Source organism: Coregonus clupeaformis, chromosome 8, assembly GCF_020615455.1.
Source record: "Coregonus clupeaformis isolate EN_2021a chromosome 8, ASM2061545v1, whole genome shotgun sequence".
NCBI classification, from domain to species: domain Eukaryota; kingdom Metazoa; phylum Chordata; class Actinopteri; order Salmoniformes; family Salmonidae; genus Coregonus; species Coregonus clupeaformis.
In genome coordinates, this window is record NC_059199.1 from 8,243,009 (window position 1) to 8,249,008 (window position 6,000).

The window sequence follows — 6,000 nt, forward strand, 5'->3', positions numbered from 1 at the left end:
TACCAAGCAGCAATGGCATGGAGATAAAACGAATTAAATCACCAACTAATTTCCTCAAATAAAGAGTATGGATTTGTGCCCTCCCTCTTTGAGGCAAACATCAGAAGTCATTCACGCAACCATACGTGCACGCTTGAATGTGCACACACACTAAAAATGCATGCATTTCTTGCCCATCTACACATTTTGCCAGGGGCTAGAGAAAATGTAGCAGTTTTAATGCTGATTTCCTGCAATTACAACATTTTGCCATGATTTGGGCCATGTTCATATCAGGTGAGATTGACCAACAAAATCAATGGCGGCCCTCTGGAGGTCAGGGCCCCTGGGCACCTGCCCTGCGTGCCTGGTCGATAATTTGGCCATGATTACAACAAGGTTTAGATATCTGGGTCATTCCACCAATTCTCATGTTGCACTACCACCTACAGGAATGCCACACAGTAAGCGTCACAGGGGGTGTCTGCCCTAAGATGGAGAACCCCCTGCTCTACAGGTCACCTGGCCTGAGTGGCCTTTTTATGGTTTAAGTAGAGTACCACAGTATGAGTCATAATACTCATAAAACCTAGCGGTCAAACAGGGACAAATGCCATGATGATCTGGACGAGACTGCCAAATCGAGGCAAAGGTAAGAATCTCTGGATTTACTATCTAATGTTAGCAAAATGTAGTTATTAATAAATTGTCTACATTTCTGCGAACTGTCTTGAGCAAGTTTTAAATTGACACAATATCTGTTAGCAAAGGTGTGAGCTAGAGATGACTTGCAGGAGCTTGTAGGGATTTGTAGTCTTGCATGATGTCTATGTTGATGCTAATTAGCATTTTCGAATCAGAGTAAATAGACCCGAATATATTGATAAAAATAATCTTGTCCAAGAGAGATTTACATGGTTATCAAAACGTCACGCCAGGGTAAGCCTACACGAAACACAGTCCTTATTAAGTGTTTCTAAAATTCCCTATGGGAAAAATTAATGATGGAAAAACGATTGGAACCATTTCCCTGTTTGACTGCTAGGTTTTATGGGTATTATGACACCTCCACTGTGGGGCTCTATAGGAATCAAAGCAACATCCCTGATGTAGCAGGTACCGTGCTCTAGAACACTGGGCTATCCATTTATTTTGATCATCAATTCTCCTTCATATTCTTTATTTGGCAACAATATGCGTTTTGAGGAGGCAAGGAGAGAGGATGTGAGGAATCTGGGAAATACAATTGATAACCCATCTAATAAAAATCCCAGTCAAAGACTAACAAGAGTTGCAGGATGGTTAGGTGTTGAGACGAGAATTCCTTGATAGAGAAAGGCAACATACACTAAATGAACATCTCATTCCAAAATCATGGGCATTAATATGGAGTTGGTCCCCCCTTTGCTTCTATAACAGCCTCCACTCTTCTGGGAAGGCTTTCCACTAGATGTTGGAACATTGTTGTGGGGACTTGCTTCCATTCAGCCACAATAGCATTAGTGAGGTTGGGCACTGATGTTGGGCGATTAGGCCTGGCTCGTAGTCAGCGTTCCAATTCATCCCAAAGGTGTTCGATGGGGTTGAGGACAGGGCTCTGAGCAGGCCAGTCAAGTTCTTCCACACCGATTTCGACAAACCATTTCTGTATGGACCTCACTTTGTGCACCGGGGCATTGTCATGCTGAAACAGGAAAGGGCCTTCCCCAAACTGTTACCACAAAGTTGGAAGCACAGAATAATCTAGAATGTCATATGCTGTAGCGTTAAGATTTCCCTTCATTGGAACTAAGGGGCATAGCCCGAACCATGAAAAACCGCCCCAGACCATTATTCCTCCTCCACCAAACAGTTGGCACTATGCATTTGGGCAGGTAGTGTTCTCCTGGCATCCGCCAAACCCTGATTTGTCAGTTGGACTGCCAGATGTGAGCTTGTGTGGCCTACCACTTCGCAGCTGAGCCGTTGTTGCTCCTAGATGTTTCCACAGAAATTTGACGAACTGATTAGTTGGAAAGGTGGCATCCTATGACGGTGCCACGTTGAAAGTCATTGAGCTCTTCAGCTCTCCACTAATTTGAAGGGTGTCCATATACTTCTGTATATATAGAGTAAATATACATATTTTGAGAAAGGGTATCTTAACCTGTGACCTTCTGGTCCCTATCCCAGTGTATAGTCCACTGCGCCAGCAGGGGGGAGAGCACCACTCAATTTCTTCACATATTTAAAGCTGTTCAGTCAGAAAGTTAGATGGGAAATGTTGGAAAACAAAAGTTGCCCAATACTTTTATAAATATCAATTATTTAATGCTTACTGTGTACCTGTGCTTGTCCTGATTGTTATAGTTGTCAGTTGGATTTGGAATCCATAGTTTATAAAGAATTGCATTATATGAGTCCCTTGCCAAAACTAAAATATCTGCCGTGCAATGACAGGCTGCTCCATTAACAAACAACTGCACCATTAGCAGAGGTCGTGTAAAACGCTGCTTTCATAAAAAACTACAGCACCCAAAGAAAATAATGCAGTTACACAGGCATTAAAGAATGGGCATTTTTACAAGTATCGACTGACAGTGACTGGTTGTAGGTGCAGTCCACCCACATTAGTCGCCGTTCAACTCCATCGTAAATCGTGAAGTTGAGTCACAGATTATCCATTATATTGACCAGATACTCTAGTGGCTGCTCTAACAATGAAAATAAATGTCTTAAAAAATGGAAGGCAGTCGGGAGGAGGCAAGATCAGGTGGGACCATTCTAGCCAATGAGAGGGCATATACGTGTGTGAACAACAGGCACAACGATTTACACTAGTTACCACAGCCACAAAGTCAAAATTAGGCATACATTTTCAGAAGAGAATTTGTAGAAATAGGCAGGGTTTATGACTTTGTGGCTGTCATAACTAGTGACGACCAGGCACAACTCCAATATATAAAGTGTTTTTTCTCAAAGTTGCCGGGATGTCAAGTGTCTTACATATCAGTACACTTGTAACAACCTAATAACTACAAAACTTCCATTAAATCAAAAAAGCCACATGTAGCAAATAAGCCATTATATTTTTTGTTAACCAAATTCGACACTCTCTCATTGACCTCCATACAAGAAGAAGACAAGAGTTTGAGCCCAGTTATCCCTCTCGCCTCATCTCTTCCTCTCTGGTTGAGTTCTTGGCTCCCACCCCTAAGGCCTTTTTTTATTTGACTCTCACCTGTAAACTCCACCCACTGACGTGTCACTCTAAGCTCTGCCCATAGCTTTCATACAACCAATCACATTAGTTCTGCCCTTGAAGTGGAGCCAGAGAAGGAAGAGGAAGTGAGACATTCCACTCCCTCATTTTTTCTGGTTCATACACGATCAATGAACTAAGCAGACCGGCGCCAACTGCTAATCGCATTGGTGCCTATGGGAGAGCCACCCCTTAAGCAGACTGGAACTGAGACCAATTTTGTCAATCGTAAACGGCCTGAGTAAGACATCTTCATTTATCCACCATCTTTGGTGGAGCTTCCCTCAGAACAAGATTGAGGCCGGGATTCACTCCTGAGCACAATTCCAGGGCTCTTTCTCAATTAAGGCCTTGATTCAATCCGGAGAGTTATTGTCGGAGGTTGTGATCAGAATGTTTGCTGAGAAGAACAGAACAAAAGGTGAACTGAAAGAGTTGAGTTTTCTGTGAGCTGCTTGCTTCATTCCCCTTGTGAAAAGATGCAGCCAGACTTGCACATGCGTAAGGAAGAACAGATGATCAAGCTCAGAGCCTGAAGCACCCCAAATAAACAGACAATAATGTTTGCTCTTATTGGAGATTTTTTAATAACACATTTCAATATTGCAACAGCCATCTGTTTTTCTAACAGGTAAAAATCATCAGAAAACGAACAAAAAAATGTTTTTTGGCAATGGCCCTAAATTCAAACAATAGAACCCCTACACAGTGAGCAGATATTTTCAACACATTGTTCTTCAAACAAATTATAAAAATAGATAGCATTTTCAAATACATATTTACAGTAGTAAACATATTTTGTAATGGTAGAGTAAACAGAGAGAGAGGGGGGAGACAACGACTGATTCGCTATAGTGAAAAGGTCCAGTTTGGTGTCTGTATACAGGGGTGGTGAGACTGTGTTTCTAAATATGTGTGTGAGTCTATAGGAGTATCTTTTTAGAACATGATATGGGTTTATATATGTGTTGAGGCAAAACAGCTACAGAGAGAGGGGGAGAGAGAGAGCGAGAGAGAGTACATGGGGAAGAGATGAGAAAATATACTGGTAGTCCTTTCATACCAGATACCTCCCTATTACAATAATCAATTTATGAACCACACTGAACCAATAACATGTCTATTGTGTACAGTGCATTCGGAAAGTATTCAAACCCCTTCACTTTTTCCACATTTTGTTACGTTACAGCCTTATTAAAAAATGGATGAAATTGTTTTTCCCCCCTCATCAATCTACACACAATACCCCATAATGACAAATTGCAAATGTATAAAAAAAAAACCAACTGAAATATCACATTTACATAAGTATTCAGACCCTTTATTCAGTACATTGTTGAAGCACCTTTGGCAGCGATTACAGCCTTGAGTCTTCTTGGGTATGACGCTACAAGATTGGCACACCTGTATTTGGGGAGTTTCTCCCATTCTTCTCAGCAGATCTTCTCAAGCTCTGTCAGGTTGGATGGGGAGCGTCGCTGCACAGTTATTTTCAGGTCTCGCCAGAGATGTTCGATCGGGCTCAAGTCCGGGTTCTGGCTGAGTCAATCAAGGACATTCAGAGACACTCCTGCGCTGTCTTGGCTGTGTGCTTAGGGTCGTTGTCCTGTTGAAAGGTGAACTTTCACCCCAGGCTGAGGTCCTGAGCACTCTGGAGCAGGTTTTCATCAAGGAGCTCTCTGTACTTTGCTCCGTTCATCTAGTCGTGCAAATTCTACACAGGGACACTCAAAGTCAATATTAAATGAATCATTGTTTTATTAACAGCAAGCTGGAGAGGTCACAGTCAAACTTTGATGCATAAAGTCTCACATTCTCTTCTTCTCTCCAAGCTGAGACCTTGAAACTGAGATATCCCTTTCATTCTCAAAACAAGGTTCTGGGCGTACTGCCAAATAGCAGATACTGATAGTGAGGATTCCTCCCAGGCATGTTCAATCAGTCACTTGCACGAACACAGAAATTGGTTGCTAGAAAAGGACAAACAAAATGTTCCATCACAATCTCTCCCTCGATCCTGACTAGTCTCCCTGCCGCTGAAAAACATCCCAACACCACCATGCTTCACCGTAGGGATGGTATTGGCCAGATGATGAGCGGTGCCTGGTATCCTCTAGACGTGACACTTGGCATTCAGGCCAAAGAGTTCAATCTTGGTTTCATCAGACCAGAGAATCTTGTTTCTCATGGTCTGAGTGTCCTTTAGGTGCCGTTTGGCAAACGCCAAGCTGACTGTCATGTGCATTTTACTGAGGAGTGGCTTCCGTCTGGCCACTACCATGAAGGCCTGATTGGTGGAGTGCTGTAGAGATGGTTGTCCTTTTGGAAGGTTCTCCCATCTCCACAGAGGAACTCTGGAGCTCTGTCAGAGTGACCATCGGGTTCTTGGTCATCTTCCTGACCAAGGCCCTTCTCCTCCGATTGCGCAGTTTGGCCCGGGCGGCACGCTCTAGGAAGAGTCCTGGTGGTTCCAAACTTTTTCCATTTAAGAATGATGGAGGCCACTGTGTTCTTGGGGACTTTCAATGCTGCAGAAATGTTTTGGTATCCTTCCCCAGGTCTGTGCCTCGACACAATCCTGTCTCGGAGTTCTACGGACAAATCCTTCGACCTCATGGCTTGGTTTTTGCTCTGACATGAACTGTCAACTGTGGGACCTTATATAGACAGGTGTGTGCCTTTCCAAATCATGTCCAATCAATTGAATTTACCACAGGTGGATTCCAATCAAGTTGTAGAAACAACTCAAGGATGATCAATGGAAACAGGATGCACCTGAG